Here is a 9042-nt window from a genome sequence, read left to right as displayed (position 1 = left end):
GGGAGTGGGGGGTGCAGTGCTCCTGTCTCTGTGCTCAGCTCCCACTGTAGACATTTTGGTGGTAACCTGGTAATCCCACAAGTCGCTTAGGGGAACAGTTTGATCTTGCTGTGGGGATGGTGCCATGTTATGGGGGAAGCTCTATTCTTAATCAGTGCAGAAGCCATGAGGGGAAAAACAAGTCTGCAACATCACTTGGCAACACAATTATTATAATAGGGTTTGCTTCTTCCTACACTGCCCAACTGAATTATTTTCTCCATATGGTGGAGCTACTCTGTTTTTAACTGGTTCTTCCTGCCCCTTCACCAGATGGCTGTTTTTTATGCAGGACCTTGCAGCTCTTGCGCGTTGTGCCTTGCTGAGCTGAGAGCAGGGAAGGGAGCTACAGGTGAAAGCAGGCTCAGGACAGATGCTGCTAGCCCTGGTCATGGGGGAATGAACATATCTGGAGCTGGACATTTAGGCATCATCATTAAGATGAATATTTAGATGTTATCTAACAGGATAACTCAAAGCTAGCATCCTGTTTATTTCTGGTGGTCATAAGATTTTGATGAGAGCATGGAGTTGAAGGAGCTGTAATGGGCTGCACACCATAAAGTCTTCCTCTTCTGGGTTGCCAGCTCACTTCAGGCCTGACCTGTAACAGCTCTGTCATCCTTACCTTAGGTGTTAAGCACAGCTCTGCTAATACGTTGCAATCCTGTCCGTCTTCTTGCTATTTTTGTCTTCCTAGGGCAGGGCACCCACCTGTAAGCTTCTTGTTGCTCTCCAGCTGCCAGGGGATCCTTGTCCTGCACCACAGTGTGCCTCTGCTTTGAGTGCATCCTCGTGATGCCAAGGACACGGGAAGTAAAAAAAAAAAAACGAGACAAACCCCCCCCCCCAAAACCTGCAAAAAATAAAAGGGACATACAGAAATTCCAACAGTAGGTGCAAAGCGTTTAAAAAAGATAAATAGCTTCTGTAATTTACACCTCGGGGAAAAAAATAGCCCACCTGGGTTCTGGGTAGCCAGGCACTCCGCATCCGTATTCAAGGGCCTTCCTCATTTGCTTTTAGTCTGCTTTTCTAAGGAAATGACATGTGTGTGATCACACTGTCGCTCTGTTCCCCTTAACTTTTGAATCTGGTGGACAAATTCAAGCAAATTTGATGCAGGGGGAGAGGTCTCAGTGGTATTGAGTTCTACACGTTTCATGAAAACAGGCAGCTGGGCAGAGACCCTGTTAATGCATGCCCCAGGGAAAGAGCTGCAGTGTCAGCTTGCCGGTTAATATATACTGTTGGAGGAGTGTCTCTGTACAGGAGCTCAGTCCTGAGACCCCTGTCTGTAGGAGATGGCAGAAGTCTTTCTCTGGCCTTTTCTTTTTTAATTTTCCTTTTTTTTTTCCTTTGGTGAGACTTGAAAATAAAAATAACGCTTTTCATCTTCAAAGGGCTTTACTAACATCAGCTAATTAATCCTTCCCTCATCTAGTTTGCTGCTTCAAGGAAGAGTAGTAAAGCAGGGATTTTTCTAAAAGTGAGTGAGATGGATCCTCAGAGGGCCCATCTCAATTCTGGAGGGTCTGTGGCTGTTGCTCCACTCCAGAGCATGCGGCTCTGTACCATGTTGTTGTTTGTTCTTTGTTTCTGTAGCAAATAAATAAACAATGGAATTCAAAGAAACAACTTAAGAGATGTCCCCCAACACATATGCCCCAGCTTATGGGTAAAATCATCAACATGAAAAAACTGTAAATTGGCTTAATCAAGAGGGGAAGAAAATTCCCATCATTCAATTTTAGATCTTTAAAATTGATCACACATGAGATCCTCACATTTTCTCAGAAATTACCTTGAAAACACAATAAGGGCACTTCTTGTTCTTCTCTTGATGTCCCTGAGGATCTTGCGGGCATTGTCAAAACCAGAAGCTTTAGACATCTCCTGGTCCAGTTCTCCTCCCCCTTGGTCCAGCAAACTGTACTTGGGTACAATGTCAGTCCTGCTGCTGATGTGACGGGTAAACGTTGCCTCATGGATTCAGGGGAGGATGAGCACTGCACTGACACTGGCCCTCTCTGTTGGATGAAAGAAGATAAGTATAAACCAGGGCTGAATCTGGAGAAGTCAGTACAACGGGTGTGGATGGGAGGAGGGCACAGAGCACAGCCCTCAGTGGGTATAGGCGGCTTTTACTCTGTTGGCTTCAAATGAGCTCTGGCTGCTCTTCCCCAGCCGGATCCAGGTTTTGCACTGATGGTAGCTCTGACTTCTGGTGAGGAGCCACCCCTGCCTTGGGGGTGGGCTGGGGTGGGCAGGGTGGGCATCAATGCAAAAAGCCAGTGCTCCTGGTGGGTTTTTCCTTGATCTCAGCCCCCAGCCAGGTCTGGCTAGATCACCTCTAGTCACAGCGATGCAGTGTGGAGCACCACAAGGGTTCAATAATGAGATACCCCATTGAGGGGAGGGAGGAACTATAAAGAGGGGATGAGAGCTGAACTGCCTCGGAGGTGCCTGCCACGGTCAACAACGAAGATGGCAGGTCACTGTTACAGATACCCCGTCCTGCTTTCCTGAGGGCTTGGCTGAGGGAAGCCTCATCTGAATGCAGTATGGGCTCGTAGGCATTGGGAGCGGGGAGTTTGGCTGAGAAAGGGTTTGGCTCTCGCAGCATGTGGAGAAGGAGAGGTTTTGCATGGTATCTCTGGGACATGGGAACCAATGTCCATTGTGGTCCATTGTGGGTTTTTTCCAGCATCCTCTCCACTGTCTGTTGTGGATCCTACTCAGAAATAAAGCTTTAGGGATGGGCTGGTGCTCGAATTATTTTAATTTTTTTTTTTGGCCCCTTCACAAACATTTGCAAACGCATTTGAGTCTTTTGGTGTGGTTGAGCGTGGTTACATTTGATACAGTGAGTTAGCCTCAGAGGGCAGCAGGTGCCGTGCTTTTGGTTTTCCTTGCCAGTGTGAAGGAGGCCTACACCTCCTTGGTTTTTCTGGATCCTACCTGTGCCTAGTTTTCTATCAGGATCCTGAGGTGAGCATCTCACAGCTCAGCAGCCTCAAAGGCACTGCAAAAGCTCTCACCTTTCTAGGTTTCTTTCTCAAGAGAAAATCTGTATTTGATTTCCTCTTGAGACTACTCGTGCTGGCTTTTCCAGGGCGATTCTCTCTGCATTAGCATTCAACAGGTGTGAACTTTCTGGGGTCCAAAACAGGACATGCATACAACTTTGTATTATTGCATGACTTTTGTCGTGCAAGCTTTTCACTCATCAGCAAATTTTTTTTCTTTTCCACTTTGCATCAACGTGGAGTTCTATTGTAGATATGGTTACAATTAGAAAATAATTATTTTAGTATTGTTAGAGCATGAATTAATTATAATTTCTGGTGGGATAGAAAAAAGCAAGAACAGAAAATAGTTCTCAGATCTAGGGCTTAAAGTATTTCTCACTATTGTTGCTGCAGCAGCAGTTTTCCTTATTTTATACATATTTACTATTATTCTACAACTGAAAAGCCTGGATCCAGAAATACTGTGAAAGGAAGAAATGGTGATTACAGAGCACAGGTTCTCAAAGGAAGCTATTTTAGGTTTCCCCAAAGCAAAAAAAAAAAAGACCCTCAGACTTCCCTGCATCAGAAACGTGATGCTGTACTTTGAGTGGAAACATACTGAGTTCCTTGCAAATTCATTGTCTTCAAATCATTGCCTTGCGCTTCCCCTGCCCATCTCTGCATAACTCTAATTTGGCTGCCCATGTCTGCATGCATAAATATGCAAGAAATGAGTCCAGAGTGACTCTCGAAGCCTTGGTTGAGTTTGCTGGACTGGTAGATAGGAAAGAAAAAAAAAAAAATTTCTTCTTTTAAATTGAGAAATTCAGATCAGGCATCGGGGAGACACAGTAAACAAGGAGCCTGGCAATGCTGTTTTTAGACAGGCACTGTTCAGAGTAGGATTGCGCTTTAGGAGGTGCTAAGTATGTTCAGCAATATTGGCATTTTGTTTCAGTTGGATGAAGATCCGAAAGCAAACCTGAGCCCTTCATGAATGGAAACGGTCTTCCCTCGCGCGCCCCTACCTTGCTTCTCCGTCTCACATGGCGGATGTGAAGACCCTCATCCCCCCTACCTCCATCCCACCTTGACCTCCGCTGAGAGGTGGCAGCTTCTCACGTTGGGTGAAGGAAGGCAGGAAAGCCCTCAAGCTGCCTTTCCCTGGCCACGCTGCTCTGCGGGGATCACAGAAGTTGTGCCACTTAATCCTTCAACCTCTGTGGCATGTTGCGGGGCAGTAACAATGAGCGTAAACAAAATACATAATAAAGCAGCGGTGGTTTGCGTTTGGTGCTTGGTGATGGGTGGGACGTGAGGAGAAGTGGCGGGGTAATTACAGATGTGAAAAATGAGGCAGGAACATGCGGTAACCTTTCTAGGTTAGCTGTCCCTGTGATCGATGGCCTACATTGTTTTCTCGCTAACCTTTTGGTGAACCTCTCCTTAGAATAACAGGGGAAATACAGTTATTCCCTTCCCCATCTTGTTTGTTGGTAAAGCACTCATGTACTGCCTCATTATTGCGCCCTAAATATTGCTGTGTGTTGGTAGTAAATCACACGGCAGGTAATGAGCTGCGCCTCGTGCAGGGGCCTTTCCGTCTTCCCCCTGCCCAGCTGGAGGCTGCCTGCCCATTGCGGTGCAGGCAACGGCACCAACTCTGTCACAGTCCTGGTTAAACCAAAAAGACCACTTTCCACAACTAAAATAGGTGTTGGGGGAGCTGCGGGGACAGAGGTGGGGAAGGGCGCAGTGAAGGAGGTGATAAAACCAAAGATGTGCCCTAAGGTTTTTGGTGGAGGGATGGGGAAGCTCCAAGATGTTGGGGTGATAAATTCATGGGCTTACAACTGGTGGCACAGGCCTGGGTGAAAGTGTCTTTAAGGAGAGGGTTTGGTCCATTTGCATCCCCTGCTGCTTGAATGTACTCTGGTTTTACCTATCAAAGCCAAACTTGCCCTGTTTTCAGTAATTTGAAACAGCCCTCAAGTGATGAGGTTTCTGAGAGCTGCAGCCAAGTTTATGAACCCCAAACTCCTCCTTCAGGAGGGAGATGGTTCAGTTCAGGCGTTTCAGCGGGAAGCATATGATACCCGCCAGATAAAATTGCGACATGTAAAAAAAATTTAAGGAATGCCAGGAAATGTTCTTGAACACTGCAGTTGACTTAGCAGAGGGCTAAATGGTTACAGGCAGTCACGATAATTGAAGATACGAACGTATACATAAGAGAGCCCCTTCTTTCAAGAAAGGGTGGATCTTTGCCTTCATATCCTGGGAAGTGTTTTTGATTGTTGTATTTATTTCTCTGGAGTAATTACTGAACTTCCCCTCAGCCAGAAGCATTCCTGATATATGGGGATTTCTTCGCCCTTTACAAGGACAGTACTGGCTACTTGCGAAACAGTCAAATTAAGAAACGACATCCGTACCGCAGTGCGATCCAAGGACGAATTAGAAGTTAAAATTAATCATATAGGAATCATTCCAAATTCCCCTCGTGTATGGCGAAAAGGAGGAAAAGTTTCTTTTGTATGATGTTTTTTTCTGCAAGTTTTGTCTCTCCAAAATTTCTGTCCTGGGCACCTAAAATTTTAACATGTGGGAAATGTTTATATTTTTTCAGAACATCGGGATAGCTTTAAGAATTTGTTTTGGCAGGAAAAAAATGAAACTGTAAAAGGAGACATTTGAAGAGTCCCAGAAACAAATATATGACTATGTGTTGACATGTTATGAAGGTGTTGGGAGCGACTCCTTACTTAAAATCGTGTTGAAATTTGCACTTACTATGGATTTAAATTCATCAGCTTCACACTTTAATGATTGAATTTAGTCTCCTGATTTGGTACAGAGATGCGTTGGAGAACAATTGAATTTTCCATGTGATGGTTTTAAATAAAGAATGAACTTAACTTTGCAGACGACTTTTAAACTGAAGTCTTCCTTCTGAAGCATTGCCTTTCTCCCTGCAAGCATCATGGTTCCTTCAGGACTATTTGCACACCACGCGTGCATTCTTGCTTGTATTCTGGTTTTCTGTCTGGCTCCTGTAAGATTTCTGGCATTAAAGGTTAAAGTCAGAGTTGTTCCTCTGCTAACAGCTGTAAGGGCTTTTTTCCATGTCTGGACAATTGGGGAATTGCAGTCTTTGGCCCTAAAATGTGGTAGCCGCCATCCCCGTGTGAGATAAGGTGTGGGTGGGAGCAGAGGGCATTCACAGAAAACACCGTTCCAGAGATGGTGTTTCGGGCTTGCCCCTTTGCTCCCTAGGCACTGGACGAGCAGGCATGCAGCCCAGGAAGGGTGAAACCTAGGAAGAGGGGTGGGGAAGGAGGGGATCTCAGGAGGAAATAAACTGGTGTTTGGAGTGAGCAGGCAAGCTGAGTGGAGTTTCGAAGTGGAGCAAGGGCTGGTGGGGACAGTGGGAGGAGTGGGAGGGAAGGGCAGGGACTAGGGGAGCTGGCATCGGAGATGTGGTTTGGGGGGAGCGGGGCCCCACTCGCTGCAGATAAGGCACTGGTCCCCCTGAGCCCTCGGGGTGCTGCTTGCCACTATCACTGTGCCCAGGGCTCCATGAGGAGCAGGGGGTACACAGTGACCCTTCAGTGCTCAGGTTTGTGCTTGAGAGCCTCAGGTTTGTGCTCGAGAGCCTCAGGCACTTACCATAGAATCATAGAATATCTCATGTTGGAAGGCACCCATAAGGATCATCGAGTCCAACTCCCTGCTCCTCACAGGAGTCCACACTGAGGTCCACAATGACGTGGTGTGTGCTGGAAGGGTGTTTGTGTGCTGGCTTGTTGAGGGCAGCCATGTGTTAGCAGCAGCCTGAGATTTTAGCGCTTATCCTTTGTCCTTCCTGCAGATTTGCTTAAGCCTTACTTTATTGTACTCTTTACGTAACCGACAGTGGGATAGCAGTAGCCCAGGCTGCTGGGGCTTCCCGGCGGGGCTGCTCGCATTCGTGGGCTCGCTCCTGTCCTCATCGGCTGCAGCATCCAGACTGTCAGTGGTCGCCCCGGTGGGTCAGAGACTGTGTTTTGTGCAGGCTTGGTTGCAGATCCTGGCTTAGCAGACGCTGAGCAGCAAGTCCCAGAGTTTATATTTCCAGGGTGATGAGGGATCCCAAATTAGGTTGCAAGTCTTTTAGGGCAGGGGCTATTTTCTTATGCTTTTCTACAGCACCTAGTATAGTAGGGCCCTGTTTAAACCTTCCAGATTTTAGCCCTAGTATAGATATAATAAAAATAAGTAAAATTCCAAGTGGACTCGTGCTTCCGCAATTCTGTGGAAGAGGAATGTTTTTCCGCAGTGCTGTGCCCTGCTGCTTGTACAGGGGGCTCTTGTCACCCACTCTGCGGGTTGCTCTGCGAGCTGTGTTGATTTGAGTAGGGCTTGAGTTAAAGGTGAAAATTTGCAGCAGGAATAGCCAGCTGGGGCAGCTCCAGGGTGCCCCTGCTGTTCCCAGCCACGTGTACCTCCACGTGCAGGTGGGCAGGCATTCCCAGGCTTTTCCTAAAACTTGTTTGTAGACCAGGCAGGTTCTCACAGCGTAGGCGGGATGCTGCGACTCACCAAGCAGGGCATTAAAGTGGGCCTTGGATTTCATGAGCTGTTGCCGACACGCTGTCTTGCTGGGTGACATCTACAGGTCATTTTGCCTCAAAATCTGCCTTGCCTCAGTAATACCCATCTCTTTTGAAAGAGCTTTTGAATCCATGTATTATTATTGCTGTTCCCAAATATCATAAGTAGAAGATGTTGTGGTCTAATAGACATGGCACACTGTTTGCAAGGACCCTGCTTCTTTTCTTGGCTTTGCCACATTCTCTCCGTATGATCTTGGGCGAACTGCTCCACCAATCTGTTCCCCCTGTCACCACACATCGCCTTAGATCATCGATTCTCTGCAGCAGACGCAGTCCCTTAGCACGTCGTCTTTTAGTGCCTAGCATTATGGGCCTCCAGTCTCCACCAGGGCTTCTGTGTGCTACAGAAATACAAATAGTTGCTGCTAATAATAATATTAAATCTGTGTGGCTCTTTAGAGATAAGTAAAGGGCAATGCTCCTTTCTCCGAGGAGCAGGCAGGATGAGTACTTTATTTTTGTCTTTGTCTTTCTCTAATTAAAAAAAAAAAAGCAGCCAGCAGCCATGATTAAAAGAAAAAAAAATAAACGAGACTGCAGTAATTTGATATTTTTAGCCTCAGACCTGCTACTTGCTCTGTGAAGGCAGTCTTAGGATCATGGCCTGAGTCTGGTTCATATCCGTGTTTGCCAGGGGTGTAGAAATTGTTTGGAGCCTTATATTGGCAGTTGGCTCGGTATTCAGTCTAATCCCATAAAACCACCATGCAGCTTGGTGCGACTTTCAGTATTTGCTGTGAACAAAAGTCTCGGGGAATGTTACAGATCTGACACGAGGAGCTTCACTTGGCCAATACGTGGCAGGGCTCTGGGCTGGAACGATAAGGGTTTCGGATGGAGCTGAGTGTGGCAGAATGGGAGGCTGTCGGAGACAAGAAGTCAACTCTTGACTGTCTCTGTGTACTTTGGGATTTTTTTAATTATTATTTCATTTCCAAAGAAATGCAACAGCAACAACAAAAGGTCTTAAATATTCAACAGTGGAAACAATAGATTTGAAAAGGAAAACAAAAAGTTAGAGCCAGCTCTGGCATTGGTGGACATTTGGCTCTGAGGGAAGCGAGAACAGCTTGGATTTGCATAAATTGCATACTGCGGGTCAGAAAGCAGAGTCAGAATTATGCTTTCATTGCGGTGGCATGAATGGGAGCACATAATTGGCATTCTTCCCTTCTTGATCAGATGCCTCCTTCAGGGGATCTCTGCACCCAATACATTGCGGCTCATCCATTCACTGCCTGGCATGGATAGGGCTTTTGTTTTCAAATTATGATTTTTTCTATTCTCTGATTTCTTCCATAACCTGGGAAAGCCCCAGCCCTCCCCCCCCCCCG

General features: G+C 46.5%; 1 protein-coding gene across 6 annotated transcripts in view; it reads left to right on the top strand.

The window, feature by feature from the left end:
* The window catches only part of HIPK2 (homeodomain interacting protein kinase 2), a 133793-nt gene that overhangs the window by 78469 nt on the left and 46282 nt on the right, over positions 1-9042 (top strand). The window lies entirely within an intron of this gene.

This window comes from Aptenodytes forsteri, unplaced genomic scaffold, assembly GCF_000699145.1.
Source record: "Aptenodytes forsteri isolate BGI_AS27 unplaced genomic scaffold, ASM69914v1 Scaffold56, whole genome shotgun sequence".
NCBI lineage: Eukaryota > Metazoa > Chordata > Aves > Sphenisciformes > Spheniscidae > Aptenodytes > Aptenodytes forsteri.
The sequence above is the reverse complement of the archived record's forward strand: the minus strand, read 5'-3'. Positions and strand labels throughout refer to the sequence as shown.